The sequence below is a fragment of the Biomphalaria glabrata genome, chromosome 3 (genome assembly GCF_947242115.1).
Source record: "Biomphalaria glabrata chromosome 3, xgBioGlab47.1, whole genome shotgun sequence".
In the NCBI taxonomy this organism is placed as follows: domain Eukaryota; kingdom Metazoa; phylum Mollusca; class Gastropoda; family Planorbidae; genus Biomphalaria; species Biomphalaria glabrata.
The window spans coordinates 8379947-8393205 of record NC_074713.1 but is presented as its reverse complement, the minus strand read 5'-3'; the positions used below and the strand labels follow the sequence as shown (position 1 = coordinate 8393205).

The 13259-nt window shown below is 37.5% G+C and overlaps 1 protein-coding gene across 1 annotated transcript in view; it reads right to left on the bottom strand.

Annotated features, from left to right (window-relative positions):
• Positions 1–12663, bottom strand: part of LOC106073521 (cell division control protein 42 homolog) — a 47575-nt gene extending 34912 nt beyond the window's left edge. The window contains exon 1 of the mRNA XM_056023206.1: positions 12261–12663. The gene's annotated coding sequence lies outside the window, so the exon portion shown is untranslated. The remainder of the gene's footprint in view (positions 1–12260) is intronic.
• Between the last annotated feature and the right edge of the window lie 596 nt (positions 12664–13259).

Sequence of the window (13259 nt, the reverse complement as noted above, 5' to 3'; positions counted from 1 at the left end):
ATTAGATAAACCAACAATAACTGTCAGGTCAGTCGGTTATAGATCTAGTAAAATGTTTATTATCAAGATCACTAGTTCATTAGTTGTTATCAAGTCTTTTTAGCAGATGCGGTGGATGAGTGGTAAAGCGCTTGGCTTCCAGACCGGAGGTTCCCTGGTTCGAATCCTGGACTGGGAATTTTAATTTCGGGTTCGTTATGAGCTTCTGAGTCCACCCAGCTGTAATGGGTACCTGACATTAGTTAGGGGAAAGTAAAGGCTGTTGGTCGTTGTGCTGGCCACATGACACCCTCGTTAATCATGGGCCACAGAAACAGGAAAACATTTACTACAGATCGCATAGTCTGAGAGGGGATTTAAGTCTTTCAAAGCTGAGAATCACTGATCTACGAAGTCTTCATTAAGTCAGACGATAGAAAATCATTTCACAACATCTATTTACCATGCAGTGACATGGGATAACGTTACGCCTTAAAAAAATGCATTCTAAATGAAGTCACACACGAGGAGTGCTAGTGAACTAGTCTCATTATAATGGGCGAGCCTATACCTTTTCTAAAACTAAAATATTCATTTTATATATTTTTAAAGGGAAAATGAGATCAAATGAACAAAATAAACATTGTTTTCGCTCTAAAACAGCATGCTTTGGGATATAAATACATGTGGATCTTTAGTCAAGCTTTCGAAAAATTGTAGGGGCCTCCATAAAAATCCTGCCCGGGGCCTCAACATACTTAAATCCGGCACTAGCTAAATCTAGCACTGATACGTTTGAGAATAAACTCTGTCATAGGACTGCGATTAAGGCCTAGATCTAACAAATAGAAATGGTTTTGAAATGTCCTCTCTATTACTTCACGAATTCATGTAAAAGAAATAATAGTTTCTTTGAAAAGTGTTGCACTGGAATGTGGGAAGTGTTTTGAATTTATATTCTTAAAACTGAAGATCACAAACATTCTTTTGGGTGAAGAGCACAATGTCAGACTCTTTCATGACCAGTGTGTTGTTTTTTTTTTTACAAAGCTTGAATTAACTCACTCCGTCTGTTTGTCTAGGTGGAATCCTTTACACGCTATTTCTCCCACTTCCCATTCTAGGATGAAGTTGAAACTTTTCAAATAAATCAATAAAATCAATAAACAAAATAATAATAATAATAATCTTTATTGTCCATATGGAAATTTGTCTTACAATTTGTGCATTACACCAAACAAAAAACATTATAACTATAAGTAACCAAAGTGTACATTCACACCAGTCGCACTTATATTTTACATGTGACAAGATTTATAGTAACTAACTTCGTTTATTATAGAAATGTACTACGCCGAGGGGAGATAAGCCTAGTCTAGCGAATCAGGTCAGTCGCTAAAATTTATTAACTAATTATAGACTATAAAATCTTCTATTTTACTTCCTCCTGGTCCATAAAAGTAGTGCACTGATCACACTATTAGTAAGAAAGTTTAGACCATATCGCACTGAGCATTTTGCTAAACGAAAATATGTAGAAAAAAAAATTCCATTTCTCAAATTTACTATAGTTCAATAGTTAGTCTGGATCAGTGATTCCCAAAGTGGTCTATATAGACCCCCAGGGGTCTACGAGGACTTCCAAGGGGTCTACGGAAGTGAAAAAAATAAATTGGGGGTCTATGGCCTGTTAATGGGGGTCTACGAAGGCGGATCTCATTGAAGCATGACCATTCATGAAATTGACACGTTCACACATGATTTGTACCTTAGTTAATCCTTTGAATTTCAACCCTGTTAGTGGAATTAATTTTTTTAAATTAAAAATGTTAACGTCTTATTTTAAATACCTTAATTTTGTCTACATGAAAATAATAATTTACATGGCCGAGTCTATAAAATAAAATGTTGACCGTAAATTGCTGGTTATTAAAAATTTGGCTTCATTCTTTCTTTGTTGAACAACTATTGCATTTGTTCTTTATTTTTATGTAACAAAGTTTGAAGCTATGTCGCTACGAAACCATCGAAGCTGAAACATCGAGAAAAGTCAACATGAAATAAATACTTTTGAAAACTTTTAAATTCAGAATTAAGCCACAGTAGAAAAATGTTGATTAAACATCATGTGTGAGTATAGGTTTGTGAGCGTCTTACAATATATTTACTTAGGCTTATATCAAACTCTAAAAAACTGCACACTATAAGCAAAATATTGACTTTGCCAACCATTGAAGAGGTTTTACAATCTGTTTTACACAATCCTATATCTGATATCATTAAAAATTCCTCTAAGCAACAATACAGTTCAAAGGTGTAATGGTGAAATGAGTTTTGGACAATGAATGGTTATCGTGTTATTACGATTTACTTTTTTAAAAAGCTGGACTAGTTAACCTCGCCTGATAATGTAGTGGTATTATTATATTTTTGTTATGAATCAAGAAATTCATAAAGAATTGCTTTTTGCCTGAAATTTTGATCAGTTGCTCCTTCACACTGAAGTATGATAGTTTTCGAAAGGATTATCTTTGACACTATTTTTTCTGAGTTCTTGGTTGCTAAGATCCTATTTTAAAACACAGAAATTAAACGGGAATCGGACATAGTCTATTTCACAAACTTGTTTCATAAATTGAATGAGGTTAGCTTGCAGCTACAATGTGATAACCTAAATTTGATCAACACGAAGGCATCATTCTCAGTGTTTCATGAGAGGATTAAATTAATGAAGCATACAATGACAATGATAAATTTTCTTACTTTCCAAATTTAAATCAGTCAGACATCATCTAATCGAGAAGATAGAATGTTAACCCGAACTAAATTGAAGCCCAAGATTGACATTTTATTATCAAAGCTGCCCACCAATAGGCGTTTTTTTGTTGTTGTTGTTGTTGTTGTTTAGTTACTCCTTGTAATGCATGTTACATTTTATTTTGCTTTATTTTGCTTTGAATGTCATCAATAAATATATATCGCATAGTAATCAGTGAGAAAAGCACATCTGAAGTTAATGAATTTTCACTAAAATGCTGGGGGTCTACCGAAAACTTAAAAACATGGCAAGGGGTCTACGAGACAAAAAAGTTTGGGAACCACTGGTCTAGATCTAAAAAATTGCTTAATTGATGCAATTGCATTCAATATAATTCTTTCAAATAATTTTTTTATATTTTACTTGTTCACTATCGAATAAGAAAGCCTATTAAAATGAGAGAATTATTCTAGTTGACCAGTTTGTATACATGGATTTTTATGTTACTGAGAGAAACATAAAGGGAACTAACTCATAACCGTAAAATGCACTTTGGTTTTATCTAATCAGTGAAGTACAAAATATTTCCTATCACTAAAGTAAACAAACTACTCATGTACTCTTGTAGTAACAATATTTTTGTTAGCAGAATTATTTAAGATTGTAATTATGTTATGAGAATGTTAAAAGCAACAATACTGTATTGTTGGTAAATAATACTATATAAACAAACAAAGAATCTTCCATTACTTCTTCTCTATATGAGTCTAGGTGTTGATACAGGTAGAGGTTATAGCTCCAGATATCTAGTTTGACTAAACAGTTGTAGTCCCAGACATCTAGTCTAACTAAACAGTTGTAGCCCAGACCTGCCCGGACATCTAGTATAACTAAACAGTTGTAGTCCCAGGCATCTAGTCCAGGGGTTCTCAGCCTGTGGATCGCGACCCCCTTGGGGGTCGATTGACAATTTGTTAAGAGTCGCTTCAGACCATTGAAAATATGGACTTTTTGGGTCAATTCTAACATGTAACATGCCAATTTCTTTTTCATTGAAATTTACTATTTTTATTATTATTCGAGGATAGATGTTGCAGACAACTGAATCAGAATTGATTTCAAGCATTTTAATTATCGCAGCAAAAATATCTTTAATAGTTGAAGTTAATGTGCATTAATGTATAACGTATCGTTACGTCTGGACTGTCTTCTGTAAGGTCAAGAGTCGGTTATAATAGTCACTAGCTTATGAAGTTATTAGTGAAGTATAAGGATCTCCATAAGTAAATTACGTGCTAGAGAAAAATAAAATGAAAACAAAACAACATGTAAAAATTTGTAATATCTGAACCAAATATGTACGTTTTAAAAAAGGTTGAACAGCGCATCCATAAATTTCAATTTTCATATGCAAACTTTGTATAGAAATGCATAACGTATTGGACAACAAGAACCTTGGACGAACTCCTAATGGTAGCACCGTAGCAGGGCAGCAAAGGCTTCCCATCGTGCTCTGGTAAGTAACTCTGCTGTGGGCCTCCCGTAGCGCTTTGGTAAGAAACTCCTTTGTTGAACGTAGTGCCTCATAGCTTCCTTGAAGTTCCATTTCAGTTGTCTGCCCGCAGCTCTTGGTCATTCTTGTAAGACATGCACCACTGTTTCTTCTGCCTCCCCCATTAGTTTAAGCAGGAATTGAACAACTCCAGTTTGTCATGTGTGGCGAAGTTTTCTTAAGTCTATGGAGCCGAAATAATTGTAATGTCATTTTGATAGCTAGCAGTATTTTAGAGGAATGGCTAGGCAAATGTTGGCCATTTAAAGATGTTTGCAATCCACTTAAAAAGACTACAACATTATCAGAACGTGTTAAAGAGGATTGGTTCATGTTTGGAAAAGTGTCAAATAGGTTTGGAAAAGTGTCAAATAATTTTGACAAAGATGGTGCTCCAAGTATTGTAGTAAAAAAAAAGTAAAGCTAAGTTCCCCCTTTCAGACCTTGTGATCTATACTATAGGGCAGATGATGTAAAGATCATCTGTTTCTGTGGACTACGGTTAACAAGGGTGTGGCCAGCACAACGACCAACCAGGTGGACTCAGAGGCGCCCGAAGATCCCGAAATTAAAAATCCCAGTCTTCACCAGGATTCGAACCCCGGTTCCCGGTTCGGAAGCCAAGCGCTTTACCGCTCAGCCACCGCGCCTCCAAGTATTGTAGTATGTTGGTCTAAATTTAAACAGAATGAGTCGCCAAAAGTCATTGGAACTCAGTTTGTGATTCATCGTATAATAGTTATAACGAGGACAATGTCTGACTAAAATTACAAAAGCAAACAAAAAAAAGTCACTGCATGGATCAAGTGCAATTGATAATTTTGTGAAAGAACATTCGCTAACACATGAAACTTTCCACATTTATTTCACATTCCATTTGCACTTGCCAGAACTTCAATGAAAGTCAAAGTCGAAGATGTTTAGGAGACAAATAGTTTATTGAACTCATTAATACAGAGGCAGCGAAACATTTCTCTATAATTACACAATTCTGGATCAAGTGTTTGCAGTCATGTCCCACTTTGTCTGTGCTGCACCTTCAATTTGCAATAATACATTATTTGCATAACAGCCTGCTCATTATCAAGTCTAAATACAGAAAAACGTCACATGTGAATGAAATGTGGCTGATGTGACTAAGAAATAGAACGGTCAATAAATGCAGGTCATAAAGATATTATTTCATTTATGTGTCATTGGATGATGAAAAGAATATAATTCAAGAATATGACATATTGAAACATAACATATTGTTTCATGATTCAACATTAAGGTTTGGCAATGGAAATCAAATACTTACATAAGACCTACAATTATAATATTGTAACATTAGCGAAAGTGCACAGTTACTTGTACTTATACTAATTTACTGTTCAGGGGTCGCGGTATAGTGAGGAATTTATACTAATTTACTGTTCAGGGGTCGCGGTATAGTGAGGAATTTTAAAACGGGGTCGCCGAGCTGAAAGGTTGAGAACTGCGTCTAGTCTAACTAAACAGTTGTAGTCCCTGACATCTAGTCTAACTAAACAGTTGTAGTCCCAGACATCTAGTCTAAATAAACAATTGTAGTCACAGACATCTAGTCTAAATAAACAATTGTAGTCCCAGACATCTAGTCTAAATAAACAATTGTAGTCCCAGACATCTAGTCTAACTAAACAGTTGTAGTCCCAGACATCTAGTCTAACTAAACAGTTGTACTCACAGACTTCTAGTCTAACTAAACAGTTGTAGTCCCAGACATCTAGTCTAACTAAACAGTTGTACTCACAGACTTCTAGTCTAACTAAACAGTTGTAGTCCCAGACATCTAGTCTAACTAAACAGTTGTAGTCCCAGACTTCTAGTCTAACTAAACAGTTGTAGTCCCAGACTTCTAGTCTAACTAAACAGTTGTAGTCCCAGACTTCTAGTCTAACTAAACAGTTGTAGTCCCAGACTTCTAGTCTAACTAAACAGTTGTAGTCCCAGACATCTAGTCTAACTAAACAGTTGTAGTCCCAGACTTCTAGTCTAACTAAACAGTTGTAGTCCCAGACCTGCCCAGACATCTAGTCTAACTAAACAGTTGTAGTCCCAGACTTCTAGTCTAACTAAACAGTTGTAGTCCCAGAAATCTAGTCTAACTAAACAGTTGTAGTCCCAGACTTCTAGTCTAACTAAATAAATTTAGGGGCATTACTTTATAAACACCCTTCAATAAAAGTTGAACAAACTTCTTCAAAAACAAAAAAGAGTGTTTAAAAACAATTCCACACAGAATTCAATGTAGATGTATGTAGTAACACAAATAAAATATTCAACAATTTAAACCAAGCACAACTCACATAAACAGCGATCCCCTCGCCTTCATTCAGGTTCCCCCATCAAACTAGATGAACATTTAATCACATCTCCTTGAGCCACCATTGGTTCCTCCTTACCGAGGCTGAGTCCACGAGGTGTTTCTGCGAATTCCTATAATGTACTGCCACTATCCGTGAGAGGGCCATCACTAGCAGCATGGCCTCCCGCTAAGGTGCGACAAAGTAGATGGGACGGGTTAGCGAAGACTTTCTTTCATCCTCTCCACGATCGCTATAACGTGCTGTGGAAACCAACTGGAGGCAGCGCTATATCCATGTCAGCCAATTCGTTTTCCCTGACGGACGTTTTCACCGGGGTGCCACGATGAAGCCTGAAATATACCCCCCCCCCAGTGTCCAGCTTGTCCTTTCAATACAACTTTCCCTCCCCTATTTCTAACCTCAACTACGACTAAATTCCTCGTAGTTACACCAGAATATATTCTGCTATAAGAAACAAATTATCCCACGTAGTTTTACTCCTAATTAGCCTACATTAGACAAACGAACACACTCCATGACAATAGCTTATGTTGTGATCGTTGTCTAGGTAATCATTATCAACTTTAAAACACAAGGATCTTCCAAGAAATAGACTTAAAAGTTCTTCGGTTAAATTTGTAAACAGTAGTTTTAAACACTCGTTTACAGCACGCGGAAATTAGGCGAATTTTAGGAACTTTCTAAATTAAGACCTAGAGATCTAGGGTTGATGGACAGAGTTGTAACATGGAAAGAGAGAGACCAATGGTCAAGGTCCTACGTGAATTTAAGAAGGGCACCAGAGAGCGACTTGGAAGCCTGCGCGAGTAGTAGAGAGGACCAGCAAACGAGTGTTTTCAGAGGCCAGCCAGGGACCAATAGTTGAGGGAGCCTAGACGCAGATTGGTCGTTAACATGGTCCGGAGATGAAATCAGGGGAGGAGGGGGAGTCGTGGTACAATGACGTAAAGGAGGTCGTTAATGAGGCAGTGGACAATGTTTCAGATAATTGCAAGAAGTAGTTGATACCGGACCTTTGTGTAGTATTGACTGCAGCCTTCTTTATATATATTATATATATTTTATATATATTCGTTGTGTCAGGGACCGCCTTAGATAGTTGAATGCCCTAGGCGAAGTGAATTTGGTGACCCCAAATGAAATAGAAGAATGAAAAATAAACTTCCTAAAAATTAAAATTACGCAATTTATTTAGTACTTGGAGACGCGAAGGGTAAGCGCTTGGCTAACGAATCCTGGTGAAGACTGGGATTTGTAATTTCGAGATCCTTGGGCCCCCTAGCACTCCCAGATCTAATGGGTACCTGACATTAGTTGGGGAAAGTAAAGGCGGTTGGTCGTTGTGTTGGCCACATGACACCCCCGTTAACCTTAGGCCAAAGAAACAGATTACCTTAACATCATCGGCCCCATTTATTGAGTCCTTTGCGAGGCCCCCACCAATCGGAGGCTATAGGCGGCTGCATAGTTTTGCCTTTGCCGAAGGGCCGGCCCTGGTTAACAGTGAGTAATAGATTCACTTACATCTGCTCAAGTTTCTCGTTGAGATGTTAATCAATGGCGTCATGTAAATGTTTTGGCAATCGATACCGGTACACCACTCTTGCGTCAGAAAGTATTTATAGATGTCAGTGATGTCAGGGGTCAACACATTAAATGCAGTGAACACATCAACAATGTATATGTAAAAAAAAAAAAATACAACCGCGTTTAACATATTGAACACACGACACAGGTCGATTGTGAATAACGTCTTTGTATTGGGGTGTGGATCAGCTTATGTGTGTTCCTTGAACGAAAGAAATTTTAAAGATTGACTGACTGGATTTGCTTCTGCTTTATTGTCTCTGTGGGAATAAGTCTAAGTGAATGTGGGTTTTAGAATAGGTCCCTGTATGTGTGCGTGAGAAAGTCTATTCAGTCCACCGTTTCTATAATATGTTATGTAGAATTACAATAAGAGAATCGAGATGTCTATCATTTTAGTACTCCTTGAACTAAGCGCACTTTGCTACATCCCTATAATTATATAATTTTATCTGAATCACAGTACAGAGAGGGGTATGTAAACAAAGGAGGCGCTATCAAAGTTTTCAGTTAGAAGGCTGGGGACATTATGGCGCCCCCCAGAGTGTACCCAGCTCTTGTAGAGCTAACATTTGTTAGGGGAAAATCCAGGCTGACTGGGAGTAGTGTTGGTCACGTGACTCCCTCGTTAGCCTCGTCTGCAGGTGACCCCCTGGATATCGGTTTACTGGACTATAGTAACTATAGTACTTTGTATAATTAGTATAATATCATATCCATTTTGATGTAGGCATAGGCAGCTCAATGTCTAACCCCTTAGGGAAGCCCGCGATAAAGAGAATTTTTTGTCACGTCAGCCCATCGTACAAATATTATTGGCCCTGATATAGCACACACCCAGGACCTCGCGCACTGCTAAGGTCGCCTCTTGATGTAGGTCACCGTTGGGTCGTAGCTCCAGGCAGATAGTTTAACTTTACCTTTGTATGTGTATAAATAACTAGATACAAAACTCTCGAATAAGCTTGAAAATTTCCTTTTAAACCCAATAAACTAAACTTTTACTGACTAACTCGTTTTAGCTTCCCCCCTTTTATCACAGCATGTCTAAATTATGGTTACATCAGATTATCTATTGAACCAATACAAATACGCCCACACACATTCGTACAGTGGCGTAGCAAGGGATTTGGGGGTCCGGGGGTGGCTTTACCTCTTTAAGGCCCCTGCATTTTGACATTCGACATCATGACATGAGATAATGTTCTTAGTAAATATGTAAGTCTGATGTGTGGAATACATGCAACATGGTCACTCATTTACATAACCTTATCTTATCTTATATAATACAGACGTTACTTCAAAAAAAAAGAAGATGATTACGTCCTACGCGTCATGCATTTGGTCATGCATATTAACCAATGCCTTAATTCTGCCATGTCACTGGTTTTCCTGGCTAGCTCTAATAGCACTAGGGAAGAAGGAGTATTTGTACACATTTGTCCTAGCATTTGGGACGAGGAATGTGCATTTATCTTTGTGTCTTTCAGAGTATTTTATTAAATTTTGTTTTTGTATTTAAAGATTATGGTTCAGTGTTTTATGTATAATTGCTACTTTACTTTTGAGTCTTCTATCCTGAAGGCTTTCCTAAAGGCTTTCTAAATTTAGTGATTTTACTAAAGGTGTTACTCTAGTCAAAATAACAACATGAATAGGAAGATTACATGGCATTGGCTTAATATTTAATGTAAAAAAGAATATGTGGACCCTCCCCCCCCACCCCTTTTTCAAGTGGGGGCCGGGGGATTTTAAAATTTGAATCCCCCCCCCCCTTTTCCTCCACCATAGCTACGCCAATGCATTTATACAGTATAAAAATAGAAAAGTAATTACTCTTAACTGAATAAACCATTGGCCCTACTTATTAAACTCTACTCGCTTTATAGACTACAAGTATTATCCACTATATATGTACTTATATCTACATTTTATTCAGTTGCTTTTGTTTTCCCTACACTGCTAAATCATACGCTGTGATCTTTATACCATCCAACGTGCGGATAATTCTTGAGCAATAGCGATGAGAAAGGGGAGAGGACGGCGCCATCTGACCATTGGATGACCTAGCGTGCATTGCACACTTGACTCCGAACCAACACTTGAGCTCAGTATAGAGAACATTACTCTGCATGCATTCTAGATCTTTGTTCCGTCAATTCCTGGTTGTAAAACCTCGCCAGTAGCCTCTTTGTTGCTCTCTCTCTCCCTCTCTTTTTATCTTTCTCTCTCTCGCTCTCTCAGCTTTAACTCTAGCTAACCTTTTAGATTTTAATAGGAAAGAAAGTCGCACGTTGCCCATATATTAATAAACCGCACTTCCCTCTCTTTTTCGCCCCCCCCCCCAGAAACATCAGATCTTTAAACACACGTGGAAAGCCTTACTGGAGTCCCGCTAGGACTGCTCAATAGACTTGAATTGACACGATCAAAGTCTGGGCCACGCTGATAACACTTAAAACATAAGTTATTTATCACAACTGACCTACATACTACGCCTAGACAGGCCTAACAAGTAAACATAAACTTTAAATTCAGACCATTTAGGAATTTAAAAGTGACTCTCTCTCTGAGTCTCTTGCTACAAAGGTTTAAACGAAATATTAACAGCATACTATAAACACACACCTATTAATATAAATATATATATATATATGTATATATATATATATATATATATATATATATATATATATATACAGAGAGAGGGAGAGATCTATATATGTTGCTAAATAATTAAGAGACAGTAGATGTATATATGACTAATAAATATATCTAAACATTAAGTATATTAAATCTAGATCTGGCATATACAGGGTATCCAATTCGCCCTGGCTTTACCATACGATCTGTCGACAAATTGTGAGATAAAGACGGGCATCCTTTCGTAGGCCTGCCTTTGTCCTCACAAAATGTAAGCGTTTGATAAAGCATCCTAAAACTGAGCTCATGAATAAGACCAGTTTACGTATCTTAGTGAGAATCTAGGAGGTAAAAGGAATCTGTGTACGAAATTTCATGCCGATACGTACAACAGTTTAAGAGATTTTCGTGATCAATGAATGATTAAGTCATTGATATAATCGCTTTTATAGAGAAGATTAATCGCTTAGTGTGTACAAGGGATGTACAAGCTCAAAAGACGGACGGCATACGATATAGCTCATTACATTATTGTGGGGGAAAAAATGTGCTAGAAGGCCTATTACTATGACACTGTAAAGATCTTTTCTGGTGGTGAGTGTGGCAGTCAGTGGCAGTCAATGACAGTCATCTTTTTTAAGTAGAATAGTACACAATCTCCACAAATTACGGACCCTTTGTGATCCTAAGCGGCCATTTCATCATCGGTCCACTGGTCCAGATATTAGGGTGCAGGCTAACCGGTCCATTAGCATTAGAGTTTAGGCCCACCGGGCATTTGCCTTTAGGCGTATAGGCCTATTAGTATATATCTATATCTTATAGGCCCTACTAGTTTTTTAAACTCAAATGAGAGCCTGCGCATGTAGTCTACATTAGTGGTTCTCGGACTTTTATTTGACCTGGGGACTCCTTAATATTGTCAAACTTGCCCACGGACCTCTAGGTGAAAAAGCTACATAAATGTATGTAAGTTAAAAATGTTAAAAAACAACATCTTATTAAGGATTAAGTTTGAGATCTTAAGTTTGTCCACACGCAAAAGGTTTCAATCCAGTCGGGAATGTCCAAGTGAAGTATGATCGGATAAACTGCCTTTTGAGAAGTTATTTTAATTACAATCATATACAAGAGTCATCTTTCTGCGGACCCCTACAGTCGTTTCGAGAACCCATGTGGGTCCGCGGACCACAGTTTGAGAACCACTGGTCTACATCTACTGACTACTATGCCTACAATAGATTCTCTATCTACAATCTAGATTTAAAATTTAATTATAAGATGTATGAATGCCATGCTAATAAATTTAATATTTCTAGTTTTTGTAAACAATTATTTGAATTATGATAAAGAACTGTAAACATACAAGAAAAGATAACTCTACACTTACAAGGATTCAGACGATGCGAAAAGAACAAATTCCGCTTGAAAGGTTTCCAACTGTGTATTCCAGTGTTGAGCCAAATAAACTGGAGACACTGCGCCATACGAAATATCCAGAAACAAAAAAAAAGTCAACAACACTTGCCAACTATGATCAGCTTATTATCCGCACAAATGAATTAAATTTCCATGACTTGTTTCATTCATTATATGTAAACAGAGTGTTGTCCAGAAATCGGGGTCGGCCTTGGAAGCTTTTGAGGAACAGGGGAGAGAATACAAATCTTAGTGTGTATTTTAAATCCTTTATTTTTTAACCGTAATGTGTGTGCGCGGGGCGATAGCGCGAGCAAGGTAATAACAAGAAATGAGAGAACGCTTAGAGAGAGAGAGGGGAGAGGAGAGAGAAGGACAGACTGAATTTTTTTTACAACGCAAGCACGCCACACTACGCGAGCTCGAAGCAGAGTCAAATCTGAAACTCATTTCACCTTAAAGTATTCTGTTATTGAAGTCCAAACAACGATCCTACACCATAGTTCTATGGGGAGGGAAAAGGGGGGGGGACGAACAAAAATTGCCCGTGACGTCAGGCTGCAATGCGAGGAATTCCGCCACGCAATTTTGCCAGAGAGTCATGGGCAGTCCCGGATGACTTAATGCAGTGATGCCCAAACTACGGCCCGCGGGCCATAACCGAACATGGGAACAAAGTGTAGAAAATAAAAAGGATGAAAAATGTAGTTTCCCTACGTTACAGATGAATGGATTTCATTCTAATCTAATATATTCTAATAGCCATTTTTCTAAAAAAAAAATTTTTTAAAGTTTATTTTTTCGGCGACAATAGTTGACAGTTATTTGTATTCTTGGACAGTGCCGCTGCTGTTGAGCTGGCCGTGTCTTTGACATCTTGGGTGTGTAAAACAGGGCATTATTACTGCCTTTTGGTTTATGTTCTTTTGGTGTTAATGGGAGTAGACTCTAAATGTAGAAGCTTCAAGAA